At 45.3% G+C, this 27,849-nt stretch overlaps 1 protein-coding gene across 1 annotated transcript in view; it reads left to right on the forward strand.

The window, feature by feature from the left end:
- The window catches only part of LOC130277255 (calreticulin-like), a 272,928-nt gene that overhangs the window by 58,388 nt on the left and 186,691 nt on the right, over positions 1 to 27,849 (forward strand). The gene's annotated exons all lie outside the window — the stretch shown is intronic.

Raw genomic sequence — 27,849 nt, forward strand, 5'->3', positions numbered from 1 at the left:
CGGGCGTACAGCTCCCGCCTCAGCTCCGTGTGATCCACCGGCCCGAAGAGGCTCCTGCACGCCCCGGTGCCCTCCGCCCGCTGCACATTGCACATGATCCCGGTGACAGTCAGAGCGCAGTGCCCCGCACCGACACCACGGGACGTTTTCTACACACGTCCAGGCCCCGCCCACAACAATACGACCCCCCGCCCCTATCCTACTATGGATTCCGCCCACAACATCACAGGAGGCTCCGCTGTGCGCCGCGGCCCCGCCCCTGTCCTACTGTAGGCTCCGCCCATAATATCACGGGATTATCATCTGTATCTGAGGCCCCGCCCCTCCACCAGTCAGGCCCGCCCCCTAAATCAGTATGTTGTGATTGGTGGGGATGGCTGTCAATCGACTCGTATGTACATTGTGCAAAATAGTGCAGTTGCCCATAGCAACCTATCAGATTACATCTTTTCATTTTTTAGAATTCTTTAAAAAAATAAAACATACAATCTGGTTGCTATGGGTAACTGCCCTAGAATATACACAAGGTTTGAGAAATCTCCCCCATGGAGTACAAATATACAACGAGTTCTACATATCTAGATAATACTCCATGTCATATCCACAGATCCCCCATAACAGTGTCATCTACAGATCCCCCATAACAGTGTCATCTACAGATCCTCCATAACAGTGACATCTACAGATGCCCATAACAGTGTCATCTACAGATCCCCCATAACAGTGTCATCTACAGATCCCCCATAACAGTGTCATCTACAGATCCCCCATAACAGTGTGTCATCTCTAGATCCCCCATAACAGTGTGTCATCTCTAGATCCCCCATAACAGTGTGTCATCTACAGATCCTCCATAACAGTGTCATCTACAGATCCCCCATAACAGTGACATCTACAGATGCCCATAACAGTGTCATCTACAGATCCCCCATAACAGTGTCATCTACAGATCCCCCATAACAGTGTGTCATCTACAGATCCCCCATAACAGTGTGTCATCTACAGATCCTCCATAGCAGTGTGTCATCTACAGATCCTCCATAACAGTGCGTCATCTACAGATCCCCCATAACAGTGTGTCATCTACAGATCCCCCATAACAGTGTCATCTACAGATCCCCCATAACAGTGTCATCTACAGATCCCCCATAACAGTGTGTCATCTACAGATCCCCCATAACAGTGTGTCATCTACAGATCCCCCATAACAGTGTCTCATCTACAGATCCCCATAACAGTGTCATATCCACAGATCCCCCATAACAGTGTCATATCCACAGATCCTCCATAACAGTGTCATCTACAGATCCCCCATAACAGTGTCATCTACAGATCCCCTCATAACAGTGTCATCTACAGATCCCCTCATAACAGTGTCATCTACAGATCCCCCCCATAACAGTGTGTCATCTACAGATCCCCCCCATAACAGTGTGTCATCTACAGATGCCCCATAACAGTGTGTCATCTACAGATGCCCCATAACAGTGTGTCATCTACAGATCCCCCATAACAATGTGTCATCTACAGATCCCCCATAACAGTGTCATCTACAGATCCCCATAACAGTGTGTCATCTACAGATCCCCATAACAGTGTGTCATCTACAGATCCCCCATAACAGTGTGTCATCTACAGATCCCCCATAACAGTGTGTCATCTACAGATCCCCCATAACAGTGTGTCATCTACAGATCCCCCATAACAGTGTGTCATCTACAGATCCTCCATAACAGTGTGTCATCTACAGATCCCCCATAACAGTGTGTCATCTACAGATCCCCCATAACAGTGTCATCTACAGATCCCCTCATAACAGTGTCATCTACAGATCCCCTCATAACAGTGTCATCTACAGATCCCCCCCATAACAGTGTGTCATCTACAGATCCCCCCCATAACAGTGTATCATCTACAGATCCCCCATAACAGTGTATCATCTACAGATCCCCCATAACAGTGTGTCATCTACAGATCCTCCATAACTAGTAGTCTTCAACCTGCAGACCTCCAGATGTTGCAAAACTACAACTCCCACCATGCCCGGACAGCCGTGGGCTGTCCGGGCATGCTGGGAGTTGTAGTTTTGCAACATCTGGAGGTCCACAGGTTGGAGACCACTGCGTGACTATACTATAGTAAAATCCAGCAGTGTTAGGATGTGTGAATATGGGGAGTGCCCTGTACAGTGGGGTGTCAGCCCTGCCCCTCAGGAGACACCCACTTCTTTTGTTTGCTGTGTAGTAGTTGCTGTCAGCTGTGACTATGAAGGTGGGGGCTGTGCTGGGGCCCAGCAGGAAGCTGCAGCTGACAGCAGTGGTGATGCCCCATAGGGCCACACGTCAGCGTCCTGCCATGCGTCATCGATGTACCGTCCATCGTTTAACAATACCGCACGTTTCAAAACAAAGCTTCCAATTTTTGTTTTCCAATTTATATTTGTTATTACATTGTATCGATTTAAACAAGAATCCTTTTTTTTTTTTCTTAAAGGGATAGTCCACTTTAAAAAGCAGTTTCACCTGCGATTAGATCAGTGTTTCCCAACCAGGGCGCCTCCAGCTGTTGCAAAACTACAACTCCCAGCATGCCCTTGTAAGGTGTCGTTTTTATGGCAATATAGAGCAGGGATCCCTAAACTGTGGTGCTCCAGCTGTTGCAAAACTACAACTCCCAGCATGTACGGGCAAGCTGCCTGTTCTCCCCTTTGTAAAGGGACACTATACAACAGGGACCCCCAGCTGGTGCAAAACTACAACTCCCAGCAGGTCCTAACAGCCTTCTCATTCTCTTCTTGTAATGTGCGTTCTTATAAACCAGTATTTCCAAACCAGTGTGCCTCCAGCTGTTGCAAAACTACAACTCCCAGCATGCCCTTGTAAGGTGTCGTTTTTACGGCAGTATGGAGCAGGAATCCCTAAACTGTGCTGCTCCAGCTGTTGCAAAACTACAACTCCCAGCATGTACTGGAAACCTGCCTGTTATCTCCTTTGTAAAGGGACATTTTAAGGACACAATAAAGCAAGGGTCCCCAGCTGGTGCAAAACTACAACTCCCAGCAGGTCCTAGCAGCCTACTAATTCTCCCCTTGTAATGGACTGCTCATATACACCAGTGTTTCCAAACCAGGGTGCCTCCAGCTGCTGCAAAACTACAACTCCCAGCAGTCACCTCTAACTTGTGGCTGACCAGCTGATGCAAAACTAATACTCCCAGCATGCCCTTCTAATGTGTTTGTGGTGACCCAGTACAGGAGTTGCACCCCTGTACCCTTTCTGCCCCATTCAGTCACTCCTGGGGCCCCCTGCACCTGTACCTTATGTACATTCCTAAGTGCCTGTGTTGTATAGTGTACAGCAGTGGTCTTCAACCTGTGGACCTCCAGATGTTGCAAAACTACAACTCCCAGCATGCCCTTGTAAGGTGTCATTTTTACAGCAGTATAAAGCAGGGATCCCTAAACTGTGCTCAGTGTGCTGCTCCAGCTGTTGCAAAATTACAACTCCCAGCATGTACTGGCAACCTGCCTGTTCTCGTCTTTGTAAAGGTACACTATACAACAGGGACCCCCAGCTGGTGCAAAACTACAACTCCCAGCAGGTCCTAGCAGCCTACTCATTCTCCCCTTGTAATGGGCTGCTCATATACACCAGTGTTTCCAAACCAGGGTGCCTCCAGCTGCTGCAAAACTACAACTCCCAGCAGTCACTTCTAACTTGTGGCTGACCAGCTGATGCAAAACTACTACTCCCAGCATGCCCTTGTAATGTGTTTGTGGTGACCCAGTAGAGGAGTTGCACCCCTGTACCCTTTCTGCCCCATTCAGTCACTCCTGGGGCCCCCACTGCACCTGTACCTTATGTATATTCCTAAGTGCCTGTGTTGTATAGTGTATAGCAGTGGTCTTCAACCTGTGGACCTCCAGGTGTTGCAAAACTACAACTCCCAGCATGCCCGGACAGCCGTTGGCTGTCCGGGCATGCTGGGAATTGTAGTTTTGCAACATCTGGAGGTCTGCAGGTTGGAGACCACTGGTGTATAGCATAGAAAATGTGTTATGCCTTTAAGACCTGTTGTCATGTGATTGTAACCCAGGAAGGTACCGGTGACCATGTGACCTACAGGGTGACCTATGGGTCCCTCAGAGTCTCCCCCATATAAGCCCTGGGTGGAGCCCCTGTTTTCTCTTTCTGCTTAGCTGAGTTACAGTAAGGTCAAGTCCTAGGTGTGTGTCTGGAGTCCAGAAGACATCTCAATGAGACCAGTACATGGAGGGTTAACTTAATGGAGTCCAGAAGAGGCCTAAAATCAACCACGCAGCCACGGATCCTAAAGTCCACAACCCCCCCCCCCCCCCCCCTCAAAACCTGGTAAGCTACAAACGGGGTATAGTCAGTCTCTGTCAAGTCAGTCCAAGTCAATCTGTCTCTTCAGCACGGCCCTGCAGCAAATTGTCCCAGTCCACCATAAGTCCCAGCAAGCCCTGTGGTCTCTGAAGTCACTGGTCACCTCCTTGGGCCTAGCCAAGCTGTATAGACTGTTACATCTGCTGTAAAGCTTCCATTATTCCCTAACTTGGCGTTAGAGTCATTATTTGCCCCCCCGTGCCTAGCCCAGGATCCAGCGGTATACCTTCGGCTGGTGAATCGGTTAAACCGTGCCCTGGCGTCACGAACACAAGGGGTTAATGCCATCTGCCCCCAGGGTAATTCCATCTGCCCTCATCACACCCTCACCACATGTTGTTCTTTCGACATTATAGAGGAGGGATACCTAAGCTGTAAGCCTCCAGCTGTTGCAAAACTACAACTCCCAGCATGTCCTGAAAACCTGCCCTTCTAAAGGGACATATGACACTATAGAGCAGGGACCCCCAGCTGGTGCAAAACTACAACTCCTAGCAAGTCCTAACATCCTGCTCATTCTCCCCTTGTAATGTGCCATTCTTATACACCAGTGTTTCCCAACCAGGGTGCCTCCAGCTGTTGCAGCCGTTGGCTGTCCGGGCATGCTAGGAGTTGTAATTTTGCAACAGCTGGAGGCACTTTGGTTGGGAAACACTGGAATGGCACATTACAAGGGGAGAATGAGCAGGATGTAACTTAGGACCTGCTAGGAGTTATAGTTTTGCAACAGCTGGAGGCCCCCTGGTTAGGAAACACTGACTGCACAGTGCAGTCTATTGGCCCCTTGCTTGTTAGTAGCGACTATAAAGCGCCCCCTATTGTTTCTCTAACAAATCCACAAGTACAATAAAGGAGTGGAAACACATACAGCTGCTTTATTACAAAAAAAAAAAAAAACAGCGCCACCCCTGTCCTTAGGTTGTGTGTGGTGTTGCATGTCAGAAATTCAGAGGTGTAAACATGGCCTTAGGCTGCGAATCCACACGACCTTTGTTTTGCGCTTCTTTGTGTGAACAGACACCTTATAGTCATTAAAGAGGTACTCCGGTGGAAAACTTTATTTTTTTTTTTAAATCAACTGTTGCCAGGAAGTTAAACAGATTTGTAAATGACTTCTATAAAAAAATCTTAATCCTTCCAGTACTTATTAGCTGCTGAATACTACAGAGGAAATTATTTTCTTTTTGGAACACAGTGGTCTCTGCTGACATCACAAGCACAGTGCTCTCTGCTGACACCACTGTCCATTTTAGGAACTGTCCAGAGTAGGAGAAAATCCCCATAGCAAACATATGCTGCTATGGACAGTTCCTAAAATGGACAGAGATGTCAGCAGAGAGCACTGTGCTCGTGATGTCAGCACCTCTGTGTTCCAAAAAGAAAACAATTTTCTCTGTAGTATTCAGTTGCTAATAAGTACAGGAAGGATTAAGATTTTTAAATAGAAGTAATTTACAAATCTGTTTAACTTTCTGGCACCAGTTGATAAAAAAAAAAAAAAAAAAAAAAAAAGTTTCCCACCGGAGTACCCCTTTAAAAAAAAAAAAAGTTTCCCCAATAATAGACATGTGAGTGTCGGTGGCTGCTGATTGGTCGCTGACCGCTGTAGTATTTGCCGTCTATACTGTAACGTGTCTGCGGTCGCGCCAGCTGGTATTACGCGGAACTTCATTATGGCATTTCCCATTATACGAGTCTTCTGTAGAAACGTTCTGGTTTCTTATCACCGATCCAGCGCTCTCTCTATTTCCCCTTTTTCCTTCTTGTTTTGTTTTTTTCTTTTATTATCTATTGCACTGCGGCTCCCCATCAACTCTACAAAACTGCAACTCTCAGGGCATGCTGGTCATTGTAGTTTTTGCCACAGAGTCACAGATTGGGGGATTACAGATCTATCACTGCTTCTGGAAAACACGGCGAATATCCCGTGGAGCGGCGCAATAGGACAGATCTCCCAGAATGCCTTTCACCAAATTTCCAGCTATAGGGAAAATAATGTATTTTATTTATTTATTCATTTATTTTTGCTGTCATTTCAGGTCAGTGTTTCCCAATCAATGTGCCTCCAGCTGTTGCAAAACCACAACTCCCAGCATGACCTGGGCAGCCGAATTTTTTTCATATCAACTGGTGCCAGAAAGTTAAATAGATTTGCAAATTTCTTCTATTTAAAAATCTTAATCCTTCCAGTACTTATCAGCTGCTGTATGCTCCACAGGAAGTTCTTTTCTTTTTGAATTTCTTTTCTGTCTGACCACAGTGCTCTCTGCTGACACCTCTGTCTGTGTCAGGAACTGTCCAGAGCAGGAGCAAATCCCCATAGTAAACCTCTCCTGCTCTGCACAGTTCCTGACACGGACAGAGGTGTCAGCAGAGAGCACTGTGGTCAGACTGGAAAGAACTACACAACTTCCTGTGCAGCATACAGAAGCTGATAAGTACTGGAAGGATTAAGATTTTTATATACTAGTAATTTACCAATCTGTTTCTGGCACCAGTTGATTTGAAAAAAAAAAAAAAAAATAAATAAAAATAATAATAATTATTATTATTATAATAATAATAATAATTAAATAATTAAAAAACTAAAAGGTTTTCCACCGGAGTACCCCTTTAAGGAAAAAGTAAAATCATTAGAAATTATATGAAACCACATAAAGGGGGAGATTTATCAAAACCTGTGCAGAGGAAAACTTGCCCAGTTGCCCATAGCAACCAATCAGCTTGCTGCTTTCATTTTTATGAAGGCCTGTGAAAAATGAAAGTAGCGATCTGATTGGTTGCTATGGGCAACTGGGCCAGTTTTCCCCTGCACAGGTTTTGATAAATCTCCCTCAAAATGACTAATACCGCTTTAAAACAGTGTTTACCCTGCTGTTGCAAAACTACAACTCTCAGCATGCCCGGACAGCCGAAGGCTGTCCGGGCATGCTGGGAGTTGTGGTTTTGCAACAGCTGGAGGCACACTGGTTGGGAAACACTGGGATAGAATATAGAGCAGAGCTTTCCAAACTCCGATGTTAGGGGCATCTATTTTAGACACACATAGTTAGGTGACGCACCCCTCGCCGTACAGCCATCTGCATGTATCGCGTTGTGCATCCTACGACACATGATGTGATACCAGCGTCAGCATAAGGCGGCATTCACACCACGTTTTTGCAATACAGTTCCCGTATCAGTTTTTTGATGAAAAACGGATTCCTCAAAACCTGACTAAACTGTATCAAAACGTGTGTTCGAATTTTAACCCATATACGGTTTGAGAAATTATGTCCGATTGCATCAGTTTTTTTTTTTAAGAAAAAACTTTATACGTTTTTAACTTTTCACTCCATTTTGAATAAAGTTTCACTTGTTTGATTGAAATTCCAAGACAAAAAAAACTGTGCAAAGTCAAAAACTGTATGGTGCAGCAAACCATATGGAACCGTACGCACATACAGTTCCGTACGGATCCCATTGACTCCCATGTAAAAAAAAAAAAAAAAAAACGTATACGGTTTAATACGGTTTTTCACCCGGACCAAAAAACGTGGTAGACTACGGTTTTGGGTACGGGTAAAAAAAAACTGACCAAACCGTATGAGACGCAAAACGGACTAAACCGGATGATGCGTTTGACGTACGGTTTACAATGTTAAGTCAATGCATACAGTTTTCTATACGGTTTCGTACGGTTTTTAACTTGAAACCGTATTCGGGAACTGTATAGCAAAAACGTGGTGTGAATGCACCCTTACAAATGTAGCTACTACCACCTGTGGCATCACCCCCTGTGCCCCCCTGTGTGTGTGAGTTTTGGAGGCGGAGCCGTGTGTTGGCGTGACTGTGACGCGTGGCCCCGCCTCCAAAACTCACTGCACACATAGGGCCGCCGCCGGAAATCCCTGTGTGTATAGTGAGCGATGAATACGCAGCGTATTTCCCGCTGCTGCCGCAGATTTTGCGCAGCGTGACATACACTGCGTATACAGCAGGCGGGAACGTTCACACGGGCGGATTTTTTTGCGGCTTTCCCGCTGCGTATTTGAAAGGGGACTGGCTCTTCTCGGGTGTCCACAGCAGATTGAAGTCAGTAGGGACTGCGGCGGATTTTCCGCAGCGTACATTCCACCGCGGAAGATCTGCTGTGGACAGCCGAGAAGAGCCCGCCCACTTTCAAATACGCAGTGCAAAAAAAATCCGCCCGTGTGAACCTAGCCTAAGGGTGCGTTCACACGCTTTTTGTTTTTGCGGGTTTTCCGCTGCGTATTTGAAAGGGGGCGGGCTCTTCTCGGCTGTCCGCAGCAGATTTTCCACGGAGGAATTTACGCTGTGGAAAATCCGCCGCAAGCCCCGTTTAAGTCAGTAGGGACTGCGGCGGATTTTCCGCTGCGTAAATTCCGCCGCAGAAAATCTGTTCGGACAGCCGAGAAGAGCTTTCAAATATGCAGCGGAAAACCCGCAAAAACTAAAAGCGTGTGAACGCACCCTCAGACTGCATTCACGGTACGTTTTGTCCATACGGGGACCGGATCCGGCTGGGGGATGGGAAAACCAGGCGCTCCCGTACCCCAGACCCGACCCTGATCTCATTCATTTGATAGTCAGATAGTGACTCTGGTCGGCTCATTTTTACCCCGTATCCGTTTTTTTGGCGAACTGAAAACCGCGGTATGCTGCAGTTTTCAGTCCGGCCAGAAAACCGGATACGGGGCAAAAATGAGGCGACTGGAGTCACTATCTGACTATCAAATGAATGAGATCAGGGCCGGATCCGACTGGGGTACGGGAGCGCCCGGTTTTCCCATCCCCCAGCCGGATTCGGTTCCTGCATGGACAAAACGTACTGTGAATGTACCTTACAAGTAACACCCTCCTGTGTGGCTCTCTGACGAGGGGCGTCGCTCGTGCCCCCAACAGTGACCAGCGGGAAGATCCCGCAACACACCTGGGACTTACCACCGACATACTAATGCAGTGGTCTTCAACCTGCGGACCTCCAGATGTTGCAAAACTACAACTCCCAGCATGCCCGGACAGCCAACGGCTGTCCGGGCATGCTGGGAGTTGTAGTTTTGCAACATCTGGAGGTCCGCAGGTTGGAGACCACTGTTAATGTGTCACGGCACTCAGTTTGGAAAGCCCTGGCATAGAAGAATAATGGGGGAAATATTCAAAACTTTTGGAAAATTTTGCCAATAAGTTCACTACCTGTGTGTAAAATTAGATTTTCTTTTTAAACTTAAAGGGGTACTCCGTTGAAAACCTTTTTTTTTTTTTTTTAATTAACTGGTGGCAGAAAGTTAAACATATTTGTAAATTACTTCTATTAAAAAATCGTAATCCTTCCAGTACTTATTAGCTGCTGAATGCTACAGAGGAAATTCCTTTCTTTTTGGAACACTGATGACATCACTAGCACAGTGCTCTCTGCGGACATCTCTGTCCATTTTAGCAACCGTGCATAGCAAACGTATGCTAAGGGCAGCATGGTGGCTCAGTGGTCAGCACTGCTGTCTTGCAGTGCTGGGGCCTTGGGTTCAAATTCCACTAAGGACAACAATAAATAAAGCGTTATTATTATTATAATAATGTCAGCAGAGAGCACTGTGCTCGTGATGTCATCAGAGAGCATCCCAAAAAGAAAATAATTTCCTCTGTAGTATTCAGCAGCTAATAAGTACAGGAAGGATTAAGATTTTTTAATAGAGGTAATTTACAAATCTGTTTAACTTTCTGGCACCAGTTGATTTAAAAGAAAAAAGGTTTTCACCGGAGTACCCCTTTAAAGGGCTACTCCGCCCCTAGACATCTTATCCCCTATCCAAAGGATAGGGGATAGGGGATAAGATGTCAGATTGCAGGGGTCCCGCCGCTGGGGACCCCCGGGATCTACCATGCAGCACCCACCTTTAGCGGCTTCCAGAACTGCTGGAGGTCCTCAGGCTGAGTCCATCTCCACCACGAGGACGGAGCATAGTGAAGTCACGGCTCCGCCCCCGAGTGACGTCCACCCCCTCAATGCAAGTCTATTGGAGGGGCGTCACGCCCCCTCCCATAGTCTTGCATTGGGGGGGCGGAGCCGCGACGTCACTATGCTCCGTCCCCGTGATCGCCAGTAATCAGACCCGGAGCGAACACGCTCCGGGGACTGATTCTAACTGGGTGCGGCGTGGAAGATCACGGGGATTCCCAGCGGTGGGACCCCCGCGATCAGGCATCTTAAGATGTCTAAGCGCCGGAGTACCCCATTAAACTATAAGGGTGCGTTCCCACTTGGCGTATATGCAACGCAAAATCTGCAGCAGCAACGGGAAACACGCTGCGTATTCCTTGCTCACTATACATACAGGGCTTTCCGGCGGCAGCCGTATGCGTGTAGTGAGTTTTGGAGGCGGGGCCATGTGCCGGCATGACTGTGGCACGCGGCTCCGCCGCCAAAACTGACTACACACATAGGACTGCCGCCGGAAAGCCCTGTGTGTATGGTGAGCACGGAATACGCAGCTTATTTTCCACTTCTGCTGCAGATTTTGCGCAACGTGAAATACGCTGCGTAAAAGCCAAGTGGGAACGTGCCCTTAGGCTATGTCCACATGGCAGAATGTCCTCATGGAAAATCTCCATGCAGATTGCGGATGCCGGCATAACGTGCTCAGAAATGCGCGGTCTCACAGTGGGCAATACATTCCGTGCAGAGTCCACAGAAAGAATAGACATGTCTGTTCTTTCTACCGGCACCTGAATCGGAATTTCTGACTTGTGCGCAGCGCAGCAGAATCCTACTGAGTGCAGCGGAATCTCCGTGCGGAATTCTAATGCGGCATTCCACATGGATATTCTGCAGCCTTTGGCTGTCCGGGCATGCTGGGAGTTGTAGTTTTGCAACAGCTGGAGGCACCCTGGTTGGGAAACCCTGACCTACTGAATTATTCAGTACCTGCCCCCCACCAGGTGGTGATGGTAATTCTTCTTTCCATTCAGCTGATATTTAACTACTTGATCCCTGGATAATAGAATGTCGGCCAGCTGGCTGATACCTCCCCGGACCAAACGTATGCAAATCTAGCAGCAGCTTGTCCCATTAGCTTGCAATTTACCCCCAAAATACGGAGGTTTGCGACCTGTGACTGGGTTCATCGTCTTACTTGCGAGGCAATGCGATTAAATGCGGTTGGGTTTTACATGAAGGAGAGCGCTGATCATTGTGCGCAACGGGCCATACTGGTTGGAATCATCCATGGAAGATGCCACGTGGGTATTCGCAAACCGTACAGACACATTGAGAAGCTCTCCAGGTTTATTTGTTTTTGTTTTATTTTCCAATATCATACACCCTCACCATCACTAGTCCTACAGCCTCATTTGTTTTATTTAAGCACATCTGCAACCATGCGGTTTATTACTGTAACTGGGTCATGTGATCATCAGCCTGCCCCACGGAAAATCACAGTGCTTAATGTGTCAGTCCTGGGTCCGCTGATTACCTGTGAACGACAGGATGGCATACATCATCCCCTATTGGATGCTCCTGCTAGCTCCCAGACCCCTCCAGCTCTATCTGTATACTGCTGCTATCTCTATGGGATCAGGATATATAGTAGTTATACATCTCCCCTACTAGCTCTATCTGTATACTGCTGCTATCTCTGTGGGAACAGGATATATGGTAGTTATACACCTCCCCTACTGGCTTTCTCTGTATACTGCTGCTATCTCTATGGGATCAGGATATATAGTAGTTATACATCTCCCCTACTAGCTCTATTTGTATACTGCTGCTATCTCTGTGGGAACAGGATATATGGTAGTTATACACCTCCCCTACTGGCTTTCTCTGTATACTGCTGCTATCTCTATGGGATCAGGATGTATAGTAGTTATACACCTCCCCTCCAGCTCTATCTGTATACTGCTGTTATCTCAGTGGGATCAGGATATATGGTAGTTTTACACCTCTCCTCCAGCTCTCTGTATACTGCTGCTATCTCCATGAGATCAGGATATATAGTAGTTATACACCCTCTCCCATCCAGCTCTATCTGTATACTGCTGCTGCTATCTCTGCGATGAGGATGTTTAGTATTTATACACTAATGCGTATTTTTCTGTGGGGGGGGGGGGGGGGTTGCCATGATTTTAGCAAAATTTTATTTTATCACAATTGTACAAATAATGGTAAAAAATTTTCGTTTTTACAGCGAATTTGGAAAAATGCAGCAAGAAAATGTTGTAAAAATTCTATGAAGACTCAAAATCTCCATAAAATATCTCATTCGTGATTATAGGTCAAATCACTTTTTCCTCATGGTAATAGTTCGCTGCAAAACGCACTTGGAATAAGAAAACAAATCAACTCACCCCAACCCACTTAGGAGTCTAATCGGTAAACACGGGTGACCTCCAGCACCAGCAGCGAATTAAATGACCAGGTGCAGTGATCAAACACCAACCCCTGTTAACTATAACAGGATCGCTAAATTATAGTGATTACATAGATTTATTGTAATCTTCTTGACATCATGGCAGACAGTACCTAAAACAAAAAATCTTTATGGAAAGGTGATCCTTAGCATAAGTAAATAATAGTAATAGTTATGTAGGCCATGGCCATAAATCTTGTCTCACCAGATGGGATTTGTACTTGATCCAGCATGGTGGATCCATCTTGAAATGTCCTTTTACGATGGCCGCCTCGGTTAGCTTCCTCTAGTTGTCATCCTCCTTGTGCCTGAGGGCTGTACAGGACTTCGTCCGTTCCTCCTTAAAGGGGTACTCCGCTGCCCTGCTTCTGGAGCTCCGCTCCCCAGCATCCGGAAGTTTATTGTTCCGAACGCTGTGTGCGGGCTTCCGTGTTCAGGGCCGCCCCTCGTGACGCTGTGGAGCGGAGCTCCGGAAGCCGGGTAGCAGAGTACCCCTTTAAGGCTGGCTTGGACCCGCCTCCTTTCTTAGTTCTTTCAGCTTTTGAAGTCTTGAACTTTATAAACCAGTGGCTAACATCTGATTGATGTTGAACACCTCCTTACAAGCTGAAGAGTGTATTTAGGTTTGGTCATGTAAGCATATACCGTATTTTTCGTCATATAAGGCGCACCTAATTTTATAGTATAAAAATCTAGAAAATAAAGATTCTGAACCAAATACAATGTAAAGTATAGGACCGTGATCTTCAAGCTGCAGACCTTCAGATGCTGCAAAACTACAACTCCCAGCATGCCCGGACAGCCGTTGGCTGTCCGGGCATGCTGGGAGTTGTAGTTTTGCAACATCTGGAGGTCCGCAGGTTGAAGAACACTGGTATAGGAGGTAATACTCACGTGTGCCCGCCACTCCGGACCCGTCACCGATGCCCTGGATGTCGCCCTCCATCGCTGTCGCCGCGTACCCGGGGTGTCCCCGTCGCTCTCTGCTGCCCGGTATCCTGGCTCTCCGTCGCCGCCATGACGTCGCTACGCACGCAGCTCCTATTGGATGACGGGACGACGTGATGACGACGAAGGAGAGCGGCGGCCATGCAGGGGATCCCGGCACGGAGCAGACACCGAGGAGGCAGGTAGGGTCCCTCCCGGTGTCCTGTAAGCTGTTCGGGATGCCGCGATTTCACCGCGGTGGACCCGAACAGCCCGACTGAGCAGCCGGGTTAGTGTTATTTTCGCTTCAGACGCGGCAGTCAGCTTTGATCGCCGCGTCTGAAGGCTGATGTGATGTGAAGGGTGATGTCCGCGATCGGTGATGTCCTGTATTAGTCGCGGGTCCCGGCTGTTGATGGCCACAGGGACCGCCGCGATAGGAGTGTGTATTCACCAGTTTTGGGAAAGAAAAAGTGCGTCTTATACAGCGAAAAATACGGTAGTTATGGTCATGAAATACTTTTTAGCTTCAGCTATTCTATTTATAGGATTCAGCTTGCTCTACTTGTATATATTTAAAGGGGTACTTGGCTGCTGAGCATTTGGGACAAACTGTTGCGAACGCTGGAGCCGACGCAGGGAGCTCATGATGTCATAGCCCCGCCCCCTCATGATGTCACGCCCCACCCCCTCAATGCAAGTCTATGGGAGGGGACGTGACGGCTGCCCCCTCCCATAGACTTACATTGTGGGGGTGGGGCGTGATGTAATGAGGGGGCGGGGCTATGACATCACGAGCTGCCGGCTCCAGCGTTCGCAACAGTTTGTTCCAAATGCTGAGCAGCGGAATACCCCTTTAACATCCCTTGATGAGTCACTTCCACACAGACTCTGTATCATTTACTGTACAGCACTTCAAGGGTTAACTTTAACTCTTCAACTTCTATTCTGGAACAACAGCTGGTGGTCAGATCACTCCGTAACTGGACACAGGTGGTAAACTCCATGCAGGCAGTAATCTTTTCCTTTCCATCAGTCATCTGGTGAACTAGAAATCTCAGCAGGTCCACTTTACATTCCTTTGATATAGGCAAACCTCTGCAATGGTTTCCTTTGGTTGGACACCAGACTCGTATTCGTCTGTAGAAACAACTTCGTAAAGTCTTTGTTACTGAAGCGCAGTTCATCATGTACAGTCATGGCTGTAAATGTTGGCATCCCTAAAATTTTTCAAGAAAATGAAGTATTTCTCACAGAAAAGGATTGCAGTAACACATGTTTTGCTATACACATGTTTATTCCCTTTGTGTGTATTGGAACTAAACCAAAAAAGGGAGGAAAAAAAGCCAATTGGACATAATGTCACCAAACTCCAAAAATGGGCTGGACAAAATTATTGGCACCCTTTCAAAATTGTGGATAAATAAGATTGTTTCAAGCATGTGATGCTCCTTTAAACTCACCTGGGGCAAGTAACAGGTGTGGGCAAAACAGGCAGCAAAACAGCCCCAAAAAACATCACTGACCTCCACCATATTTCACTGTAGGTACTGTGTTCTTTTCTTTGTAGGCCTCATTCCGTTTTCGGTAAACAGTAGAATGATTTGCTTTACCAAAAATCTCTATCTTGGTCTCATCTGTCCACAAGATGTTTTCCCAGAAGGATTTTGGTTACTCAAGTTCATTTTGGCAAAATGTAGTCTTGCTTTTTTATGTCTGTGTCAGCAGTGGGGTCCTCCTGGGTCTCCTCCATAGTGGGGTCCTCCTGGGTCTCCTCCATAGTGGGGTCCTCCTGGGTCTCCTCCATAGTGGGGTCCTCCTGGGTCTCCTCCATAGTGGGGTCCTCCTGGGTCTCCTCCATAGTGGGGTCCTCCTGGCTCTCCTCCATAGTGGGGTCCTCCTGGGTCTCCTCCATAGTGGGGTCCTCCTGGGTCTCCTCCATAGTGGGGTCCTCCTGGCTCTCCTCCATAGCGTTTCATTTAATTTCATTGTCGACAGATAGTTCCTGCTGACACTGATGCTCCATGAGCCTGCAGGACAGCTTGAATATCTTTGGAACTTGTTTGGGGCTGCTTATCCACCATCCGGACTATCTTGCGTTGACACCTTTCATCAATAATTCTCTTCTGTCCACACCCAGGGAGATTAGCTGCAGTGCCATGGGGTGCAAACTTCTTGATAATGTTGTGCACTGTGGACAAAGGCAAATCTAGATCTCCGGAGATGGACTTGTGACCTCTAGATTGTTGATATTTTTCCACAATTTTGGTTCTCAAGTCCTCAGACAGTTCTCTTCTCCTCTTTCTGTTGTCCATGCTTAGTGTGGCACACAGACACACAATGCAAAGACTAAGTGAACTTCTCTCCTTTTTATCTGCTTTCAGGTGTGATTTTTATATTGCCCACACCTGTTACTTGTCCCAGGTGAGTTTAAAGGAGCATCACATGCTTGAAACAATCTTATTTTCCCACAATTTTGAAAGGTGCCAATAATTTTGTCCAGACCATTTTTGGAGTTTGGTGACATTATGTCCAATTTGCTTTTTTTCCTCCTTTTTTTGGTTTAGTTCCAATACACACAAAGGCAATAAACATGTGTTACTGCAATCCTTTTCTGTGAGAAATACTTCATTTTCTAGAAAAATGTCAGGGGTGCCAACATTTACAGGCCATGACTGTACTTCTTTGAAGCTGACAAGGCATTATGACTCCGTACCATAGTACAGTGTTTCCCAACCAGGGTGCCTCCAGCTGTTGCAAAACAACATCTTCCAGCATGCCCGGACAGCCGAAGGCTGTCCGGGCATGCTGGGAGATGTAGTTTTGCAACAGCTGGAGGCACCCTGGTTGGGAAACACTGGCCTAGTACCAATATGGAACATGTTATTCATTGAGTTTTCCCAGAATTTTCCCTTTTTGAAGAATCAGAATTAATGTTGCACATTCCTGAGAAGAAGTAAAACACATTGAACTTCTCTATGTAACGTGCAAACATTAGCGCAAGACGAGGACCACCCAAAGAGGAAGGACCTGAGCTCTGCCGAGCTGGCAGGAGAATGTTCAGAGGCTTCCGCCAGCAATCTAGGATTATTGTCTCATCTTGTTTCTTACCATGGACCAGGACTAAAAGGCAGCCATGACACGTAAACCCCAGCAGCCCAAATACAATTTCGTATCCCCTCCAATATAACGTGCGGCGCAGTGAATTTCGACCTTGACCACAAGTGTGTATTACCACTATGCAAGCATCACTATGTATAACCAATAATACCGCCATATAGTAACCATACGGTAGTCAGATACCAGGTCTACACAAGCGCTCTGCGAATTGCTATGGAGGAAGGGAAAAAGGGCACCCTGGGCAGAGGTGCTAAAGGAGGTACCTTGGGCAGAGGCCTAGGTTTTTTTTTGGATGCGTTCCAAATGACCGCTCTAGGTTGATGTCCTGCTCCAAATAAGATAATACGTGCACGGAGAAAAACACATTGACACACGACTTAGTCAAAATGGTTCTCTGGTTTACTGTATTGCGTACACACAATATACATTCTTCAGGAGGACGTAGCACATTAGCATTCTAACTGGTTAGCAGACTACTTTAGGTAAGCAGTGCATCATATTTTCTGTACCAAAAGGGGATGGGCCCTGTAGCAGTACAGGATGCAACCACCATCTTAGAAGAATGATCTTCATTTTATATCTATTATCCATAATAGGGGTAACCTTGGGCAGAGGGGCTATAGGAGGAATCTTGGGCAAAGGCACTATAGGGGAAACCTTGGGCAAACTTGCTATAGTAGGAACTGTGGGCACAGATGCTATAGAGAGAATTGTAGGTAGAGGTGCTATATTGAGGACCAAGCTGCTATAGTGAGAATCTTAGACAGAGGCAGTATAGGGGCAATATTAGGCAGAGGCGCTATAGGAGAAACCTTGGACAGAGGTGTTATAGTGGTAGCCTTGGGCAGAGGTGTTATAGTGGTAGCCTTGGGCAGAGGTGTTATAGTGGTAGCCTTGGGCAGAGGTGTTATAGTGGTAGCCTTGGGCAGAGGTGTTATAGTGGTAGCCTTGGGCAGAGGCGCTATAGTGGTGACCTTGGGCAGAGGCGCTATAGTGGTAACCTTGGGCAGAGGTGTTATAGTGGTAACCTTGGGCAGAGGTGCTATAGTGGTAGCCTTGGGCAGAGGCGCTATAGTGGTGACCTTGGGCAGAGGCGCTATAGTGGTGACCTTGGGCAGAGGCGCTATAGTGGTGACCTTGGGCAGAGGCGCTATAGTGGTGACCTTGGGCAGAGGCGCTATAGTGGTTACCTTGGGCAGAGGTGTTATAGTGGTAGCCTTGGGCAGAGGCGCTATAGTGGTGACCTTGGGCAGAGGCGCTATAGTGGTAACCTTGGACAGAGGTGCTATAGTGGTAACCTTGGACAGAGGCGCTATAGTGGTAACCTTGGACAGAGGTGCTATAGTGGTAACCTTGGGCAGCGGTGTTATAGTGGTAACCTTGGACAGAGGTGCTATAGTGGTAGCCTTGGGCAGAGGCGCTATAGTGGTGACCTTGGGCAGAGGCGCTATAGTGGTAACCTTGGGCAGAGGCGCTATAGTAGTAACCTTGGGCAGAGGCGCTATAGTGGTAACCTTGGACAGAGGCGCTATAGTGGTAACCTTGGATAGAGGTGTTATAGTGGTAACCTTGGGCAGAGGTGCTATAGGAGAAACCTTGGGCAGAGGCGCAATAGTGGTAACCTTGGACAGAGGTGCTATAGTGGTGACCTTGGGCAGAGGTGCTATAGTGGTAACCTTGGACAGAGGTGCTATAGTGGTAACCTTGGGCAGCGGTGTTATAGTGGTAACCTTGGGCAGAGGTGCTATAGTGGTAACCTTGGACAGAGGTGCTATAGGAGAAACCTTGGGCAGAGGTGCTATAGTGGTAACCTTGGGCAGAGGCGCTATAGTGGTAACCTTGGACAGAGGTGTTATAGTGGTAACCTTGGGCAGAGGCGCTATAGGTGAAACCTTGGACAGAGATGCTATAGTGGTAACCTTGTGTCTTTGGACTCCTTTGGGTGCTATGCACCAGCATATCATAATTTGTCTACTATATTGGAATAGTAGGGAGGAATCCTTTCTTTACAGTGGGGATAAAAAGTTTGGGTAAAAATTTATATTAATAAATATCTTGTACTGCCCCCTTTGGCAAGTATCACAGCTTGTAAACACTTTTTGTAGCCAGCCAAGAGTCTTTCAATTCTTGTTTGAGGTATCTTTGCCCATTCTTACTTACAAAAGTCTTCCAGTTCTTTGAGATTTCTGGGCTGTCTGTCACGCACTGCTCTTTTAAGGTCTATCCATAGATTTTCAATTATGTTGAGGTCAGGAGATTGTGAAGGCCATGGCAAAACCTTCAGTTTACGCCTCTTGATGTAATCCCCCGTGGATTTCGAGGTGTGTTTAGGATCATTATCCATTTGTAGAAGCCATCCTCTCTTTAACTTCAGCTTTTTCACAGATGGCATCAAGTTAGCATCCAAAATTTGCTGAAATTTTATTGAATCCATTTTTCCTTCTACTCGTGAGATGTTCCCTGTGCCACTGGCTGCAATACAACCCCAAAGCATGATTGATCCACCCCCATGCTTAACAGTTGGACAGAGGTTCTTTTCATTAAATTCTTTTCCCCTTCTTCTCCAAACGTACCTCTGCTCATTCCGGCCAAAAAGTTAAATTTTAACCTCATCGGTCCACGGAACTTGTTTCCAAAATGTATCAGGCTTGTCTATATGTTCATTTGCAAAGTTCAAACGCTGATTTCTGTGGTGAGGACGTAGAAGAGGTTTTCTTCTGATGACTCTTCCATGAAGACCATATTTGTACAAGTATCTCTTTATAGTGGAATAGTGTACCACAACTGCAGTGTCTGCCAGATCTTTCTGGAGGGATTGTGCAGTCAAACATGGGTTTGGAATTGTTTTTCTCACAATCCTGCGAGCTGTTCTGTCTGATATTTTTCTTGGTCTTCCAGATCTTGCTTTAACTTCCACTGTTCCTGATGACTGCCATTTCTTAATTACACTCTGAACAGAGGATATTGACATCTGAAAATGTTTTGCTATCTTCTTATAGCCTTCTCCAGCTTTGTGAGCGTCAACTATTTTCAGTTTCAGATTTCTAGACAACTGCTTAGAAGAACCCATGGTGCTGATTGTTGGGGCAAGGTCAGATGAGTCTGGGCATTTAAAACCTTTGAGATTGACATCACCTGGTCTTCCCAGATGATGATTGAGAACAATCCATGACACTGGCAGGTCTCAGCTTGGCAAAGGGGGCAGTGCATGCTATCAATTCTGCAGGTTGGAGACCACTGTTTTACAGGATTAATTTCCCCCCTTGGATTGGAACATTGCTAACATTATTGCTTGTATTTTTGCTAAAATATTTTCGCATTTTTAAGATTTTTATTATTATTTTTTATTACTTATTATCAATTTTATATGCTGCTTTAATTTTCGCTGTTATAATTTTCACATTTATTCTGTCAAATTCACCACAAGGACCCCAATGGGTGGACTGTTTATATGCATTTTATCGATTTTCTTGTAATTTACCATATTAAATTAATTTAGTAACTCATCATTGCCCATATATTTTTAGACCTAGAACTCCAAATCCTTCCTGTTTCTGTTTATCTCTTTATCTTGGCACCTAGGGTATTGGTGCATTATTTGGATACCCCATATGAATCGTGAGCTATCCCATCAATCCTCCTTTCAGAAAAAGATCTGTCGCCATCTAATGGCCAAATCAAGCATCGCACCGTTTTTGTTTTTCAATTATTAAGACAAACTCTGCGACAATAAGAGAAATATAAATGATTTGATGCAGCTTTTCCCAATTACTTCAGTAGGGAACTTAAAATCTGTGACAAATTTGAAGTAAATTAGCAACAAACCTCGTATATCAGTACCTTTGAACATAACCTTTACAGTATCAGCAATGTTCTATATAAACCCCTTCTATGGAACAGTGTTTTACAACCAGGGTGCCTTCAGCTGTTGCAAAACTAGAACTTCCAGCATGCCCTGACAGCCTTGGCAGTCCGGGTAGGCTGTGAGTCATAGTTTTGCAACTGCTGGATGCACCTGGTTGGGAAACACTGCTATGGTGGATCTCCTTTTGCCAAATTACCATGGGTTTACTTTTACCTACATTTTGGAGAATCTGTTGTCTATATTTATAAAAAATAATAATAAAAAATAAATAAAAAAAATAAAAAATAAAATTAATATATATATATATTTTACACATTTATATAAATGTATGTATACAGTCATGGCCATAAATATTGGCACCCCTGAAATTTTTCAAGAAAATGAAGTATTTCTCACAGAAAAGGATTGCAGTAACACATGTTTTGCTATACACATGTTTATTCCCTTTGTGTGTATTGGAACTAAATCAAAAAAGGAGAAAAAAAAGCAAATTGGACATAATGTCACCAAACTCCAAAAATGGTCTGGACAAAATTATTGGCCCCCTTTCAAAATTGTGGATAAATAAGATTGTTTCAAGCATGTGATGCTCCTTTAAACTCACCTGGGGCAAGTAACAGGTGTGGGCAATATAAAAATCACACCTGAAAGCAGATAAAAAGGAGAGAAGTTCACTTAGTCTTTGCATTGTGTGCTGTGTGTGCCACACTAAGCATGGACAACAGAAAGAGGAGAAGAGAACTGTCTGAGGACTTGAGAACAAAAATTGTGGAAAAATATCAACAATCTCAAGGTTACAAGTCCATCTCCAGAGATCTAGATTTGCCTTTGTCCACAGTGCACAACATTATCAAGAAGTTTGCAACCCATGGCACTGTAGCTAATCTCCCTGGGGGTGGACAGAAGAGAAAAATTGATGAAAGGTGTAAATGCAGGATAGTACGGATGGTGGATAAGCAGCCCCAAACAAGTTCCAAAGATATTCAAGCTGTCCTGCAGGCTCAGGGAGCATCAGTGTCAGCGCAAACTATCCGTCAACATTTAAATTAAATTAAACGCTATGTAGGAGACCCGGGAGGACCCCGCTATGGAGGAGACCCAGGAGGACCCCACTATGGAGGAGACCCAGGAGGACCCCACTATGTAGGAGACCCAGGAGGACCCCACTATGGAGGAGACCCAGGAGGACCCCACTATGGAGGAGACCCAGGAGGACCCCACTATGGAGGAGACCCAGGAGGACCCCACTGCTGACAAAGAGACATAATAAAGTAAGACTAAATTTTGCCAAAATGAACTTGAGTAACCAAAATCCTTCTGGGAAAACGTCTTGTGGACAGAGGAGACCAAGATAGAGCTTTTTGGTAAAGCAAATCATTCTACTGTTTACCGAAAACGGAATGAGGCCTACAAAGAAAAGAACACAGGACCTACAGTGACATATGGTGGAGGGTCAATGATATTTTGGGGTTGTTTTGCTGCCTCTGGCACTGGGGGCCTTGAATGTGTGCAAGGCATCATGAAATCTGAGGATTACCAACAGATTTTGGGTCGCACTGTACAGCCCAGTGTCAGAAAGCTGGGTTTGCCTCCGAGATCTTGGGTCTTCCAGCAGAACAATGACCCCAAACATACGTCAAAAAGCACCAGAAATGGATGACAACAAAGCGCTGGAGAGTTCTGAAGTGTCAGCAATGAGTCCAGATCTAAATCCCATTGATCACCTGTGGAGAGATCTTAAAATTACTGTTGGGAAAAGGCGCCTTCCAATAAGAGACCTGGAGCAGTTTGTAAAGGAAGAGTGGTCCAACATCCCGGCTGAGAGGTGTAAGAAGCTTATTGATGGTTATAGGAAGACACTGATTTCAGTTATTTTTTCCAAAGGGTGCAACCAAATATTAAGTTAAGGGAGCCAATAATTTTGTCCAGACCATTTTTGGAGTTTGGTGACATTATGCCCAATTTGCTTTTTTTCCCTCCCTTTTTTGGTTTAGTTCTAATACAGACAAAGGGAATAAACATGTGTATAGCAAAACATGTGTCACTGCAATCCTTTTCTGTGAGAAATACTTCATTTTCTTGAAAAATTTCAGGGGTGCCAACATTTACGGCCATGAATATATATATATATATATATATATATATATATATAATATATATTTAAAAAATTTCTTTAATTATATAAACGCTACAAAGAAACTGATCTAGATTTAAAATATGCAGCATGTCAATTTTATGTTGCAGATCTGCTCTGGATTTTTTGCAGTTTTCCCCCCCATTAATTTTAAGAAGGGAAGCAAAAATCCACAATTAACCCCTATGGGCCCATTCACACTACAGAATCTCTGCCCGGGAGATCCGCAGGAGATTCTATGGGCAGCACGTGCTGGCAGAACATGCCGGTACGTGCGCCGCCCTCATAGAAAGCAATGTATGTCTGAGCAGAATTCTGCCAAAAGAACGAATCTCTCTGCCCAGAGATTCCATAGTGTGAACCTAGCCTTACACTTCTGACTTTCTACTAGCGGAATTCTGCAAGCAGAAATTGAGAAGTGTAAGGCTAGGTTCACACTACAGAGTCTCTGGGCAGGATTTCTCCGGAGATTTAGCCGGCAGCACTAAGAACGCATGGACTGCATTGCCGTCCCCATAAACGGCAATACATTTCTGGGTGGATCTTTTGGGAGATCTGCTCAGAAATGCACTGACATCTATGGGGACGGCAATGCAGTCCGCGCAGTCCTAGTGCTGCCGGCTTGATCTCCGGCAGAAATTCTGCCCAGAAATTCCACAGTGTGAACCCAGCCTAAATGCGAGTGTGGCTTCCCATAGAAGTCTATGGGCTTTAATTTGAGGCAGAAATTCTGCCATGTGAATAGACCCTTAGGCTTGGTTCAGACTATGGAATTTCCGCCTGCAATTCCTCTTTGAAATTGCAGGCGGAAATCCCGCTTGCTAAAATGTACTGTATAGTGAATGAGTTTCCGTTCACAAATTCACACTTCGGAATTTGTGAAGCGGAATTTGTGAACGGAAAATCCGCTTGGAAATTTCCTCCTGAAGAAAGGGGTTGCTCTTTCTTCAGGCGGAAATCCGCGCGGAACACATTGCAGTCTCTTGGAGACTACAGTGTCCGCGCGGTCCTAGCACCGACTGATTCAGTCACCGCTGGCCGCACTCGGAATCTCCGGGCGGAAAATTTTCTGTCCGGAGATTCCGTAGTCTGAACCTAGCCTTAGGGTACATCTACCCTGCAGAATTTCTGGGAGCAGGATTGCATTTAGGAATTCCGTTACATGAACCTTAAAGGGGTATTCCAGGAAAAAACTTTTTTTTATATATACCGGTATCAACTGGCTCCAGAAATTTAAACAGATTTGTAAATTACTTCTATTAAAAACTCTTACTCCTTCCAATAATTATCAGCTGCTGAAGTTGAGTTGTTCTTTTCTGTCTGGCAACAGTGCTCTCTGCTGACATCTCTGCTTGTCTCGGGAACTGCACAAAGTAGAAGAGGTTTGCTATGGGGATTTGCTTCTACTATGGACAGTGCACGAGACAGGTGTCATCAGGGAGCACTTAGACAGAAAAGAACTCAATCCTTTCAGTACTTATGAGCTGCTGAAGTTAAGATTTTTTAATAGAAGTAATTTACAAATCTGTTTAACTCTCTGGAGCCAATTGATCTATATATATAAAAAAGTTTTTCCTGGATAACCCCTTTAACATTTGTGTGAATGGGTCTTCCGCTGACCTATTCACATTGCATAAATTCAGCAGCATAGAATCCTGCTTCGGAAAGTGATCCGGTGATCGCCGAACATGGTCATTCTTTTGGCGCACAGAATTACGCGCAGACTGCATTAACGCCAATGGTGACGGAGCAGGTCTGTGCGGTTCTAGCAATGAAGGATTACAGAGGCGGCCGCTTAAATGGAATCCCTGATCGGAATTCCGTGCGGAGATTCCTTAGTGTAAACACACCCTTAGTGGTAAATCCACAACAAGCTCCTACTGAAATCCATACAATTTTGCGCACATTTGCAGAGAAGGAATTTACCTGCACGAATATTATTATTTTTTTTCATTTTTATGCTCCGGATCCCTATAGTTCCATTCTCGAGAAGGATGCTGAATTATACAGTTACATTGGGGGAGATTTATCAAAACCTGTCCAGAGGAAAAGTTGCCCAGTTGCCCATAGCAACCAATCAGATCGCTTCTTTAATTTTTAACAAGGCCTCTGTAAAAATGAAAGCAGCGATCTGATTGGTTGCTATGGGCAACTGGGCAACTTTTCCTCTGCACAGGTTTTGATGAATCTCCTCCATTGACTTTAACATTTCAATTATTGACCTTCATTGGTAATTTAATTTCTAATCTGCCAAAAAAAAAAAAAAAAAAACAAGATGGAAGGTGCAGGATTTCCACCATTCAGTTACACACGTTCCGTCCCCCTCCCCCCCCCCCCCCTATTTCTAGATATAGCAGCCGCCATCTCCCAGCAGAAAAAATACACAATTTTTGTTCAGGCGATTGCAAAGTCCGCTCCTATGGCAGCCATATTTGATCCTCATTTATCTGTCTCCCGCACATGTGCCGCACAAACACTTCCCCCTATTGAACACCTAATGAATTAGGTAAACTCAGAACAATGGCCGCTGCCCTGCAGACATGATACTCGCATGTATCTCTAGTCTCTGAGTAACCATCTAGTAAGAGTCAACATGGAGACAATAGGAGGACAAAATGGCCAAGACAGCAAAGGGGGCCTGAGGCCTGGTACAAGCTGCTCCAGCTGCGGTTACCATGGAAACCACATTGCACTGTATACAGTGATAAACTGGAAATGTATGGAGAGCAGCAGATGTGTCATTCAACATGGCCGCCGCTTATTCATCTGGTGGAATGCTTTGTGTCAAGTGAACCTGGCGCCAGATGTTTACTCAGGACTGACGGATGGACCAGAGTCAATAGAAGCACAAGAATGCTTAATAACTGGTGATGTCCCAATCAGGGGTGTAGACATAAGCGGACTTGTACCCTAATGCCAGAAGGGCCCCAAGACTCTCCTGTCACATTCAAAGACACCACCATCTTCTTCGAGTTTTTAAAGGGGTCGTACCAAGAAAAACACTCATCGCTTGCATGCTGGGGATCAGTTGCTGCCCTATTTTAAAGGGTTACTCCGGTGGAAAACTTTTTTTTAAATCAACTGGTGTCAGAAAGTTAAACAGATTTGTAAATTACTTCTATTAAAAAATCTTTACCCTTCCAGTACTTATCAGCAGCTGTATGCTACAGAGAAAATTCTGTTCTTTTTTAATCTCTTTTTTTGTCTTGTCCACAGTGCTCTCTGCTGACACCTCTGTCTGTGTCAGGAACTGTCCAGAGCAGCATAGGTTTGCTATGGGGATTTTCTCCTGCTCTGAACAGTTCCTGATACGGGGATCAGGTGTCAGCAGAGAGCACTGTGGACAAGACAAAAAAGAAATTCAAAAAGAAATGAATTTCCTTGGTAGCATACAGCTGCTAAAAAGTACAGGAAGGGTAAAGATTTTTTTTAATAGAAGTAATTTACAAATCTGTTTAACTTTCTGGCACCAGTTGACTTATAAAGACCTAACAAAAAAATGTTTTCCACCGGAGTACCCCTTTGAATATCTGACGTTTTGGCCCCATGGGTAGACTTGGAATGTGGCCCCACTCCAGTTAGGCAGTGAAAGGTTTATGACGATTTTGGTCTTCTCTCTGTCTCTTGTGTCTTTCCCTTATAGCCCCGCCCATGAGGAGACGCTATTTTCTGTATAACAGATCAGGGGTGGAGTTTGAGCTTGTGGAAGGCTTTTATATAGGTACAATAGTCACCTATCATGTATATATGTACAGACAGGAAGATCATCGACACAGAAAGGGTAAGGAGCCTAAATAGGAATCACAACTAGAGATGAGCGAATTTACAGTAAATTCGATTAGTCACGAACTTCTCGGCTCGGCAGTTGATGACTTATCCTGCATAAATTAGTTCAGCTTTCCGGTGCTCCGGTGGGCTGGAAAAGGTGGATACAGTCCTAGGAAAGAGTCTCCTAGGACTGTATCCACCTTTTCCAGCCCACGGGAGCACCTGAAAGCTGAACTAATTTATGCAGGATAAGTCATCAACTGGCGAGCCGAGAAGTACGTGACTAATCGAATTTACTGTAAATTCGCTCATCTCTAATCACAACCTAAGAAAAACACATATTGATTGTTTATTCCTTTACCCTCCTATAACTGATACATTATTATATTACACTCTTTTATATTTTATATTATATTATACTATATTACACACACAATTAATACATTAATTAATGTATTTTATTTTTTATTTTTATTGCAGTTTAGAATCACTGAATCCTCTTTTGAAATGTGCGAGACTCTACGGAGACCGTACCTCAATGGAGATCGTTGGTCTATGAAGATTGCACAGAAAAAACAAGAAAATCAAAGAAAATAATCAATAAAAAAAACCTGTCAAAGCAATCGACAAAACGTCGCAACTAAGACCTTTCTGTGCAGAAAAGTTGCAGAGGAGAGGAGGCGTCATACAAAATGGTGTTCTGGAGTGATTTATTGTTTTTTGCTTATGTGCGCCAAATTTATCAACCCGCTGTGATATTATGACAAATATGTCGAGCATAGGCAAAAACAAAGCAAAAAAAATGACTTATAAACTTACTATCCAAAGACAACAGTGATAAATGTCCCCCCACTGTATTCAGATTGTAAGCCCCCAGTGGGAGTGAGGACAAGCTCTGTACAGCGCTGCAGAATATGTTGGCGCTTTATAAACAAAATAATTAATTATTGTTAGTGGCAGGGTACCACTGTGCAAGGACAAACAGGGAAAAACAAGCACTGCAGTTCCTCTACATGCATGGAGGTCCCGGAGGTTGGAATTCGATTCATCACGAACTTCTCAGCTCGGCAGTTGATGACTTTTCCTGCATAAATTAGTTCAGCTTTCAAGTGCTCCCGTGGGCTGGAAAAGGTGGATACAGTCCTAGGAGACTCTTTCCTAGGACTGTATCCACCTTTTCCAGCCCACCGGAGCACCTGAAAGCTGAACTAATTTATGCAG

Source organism: Hyla sarda, chromosome 6 (assembly GCF_029499605.1).
Source record: "Hyla sarda isolate aHylSar1 chromosome 6, aHylSar1.hap1, whole genome shotgun sequence".
NCBI classification, from domain to species: Eukaryota; Metazoa; Chordata; class Amphibia; order Anura; family Hylidae; genus Hyla; species Hyla sarda.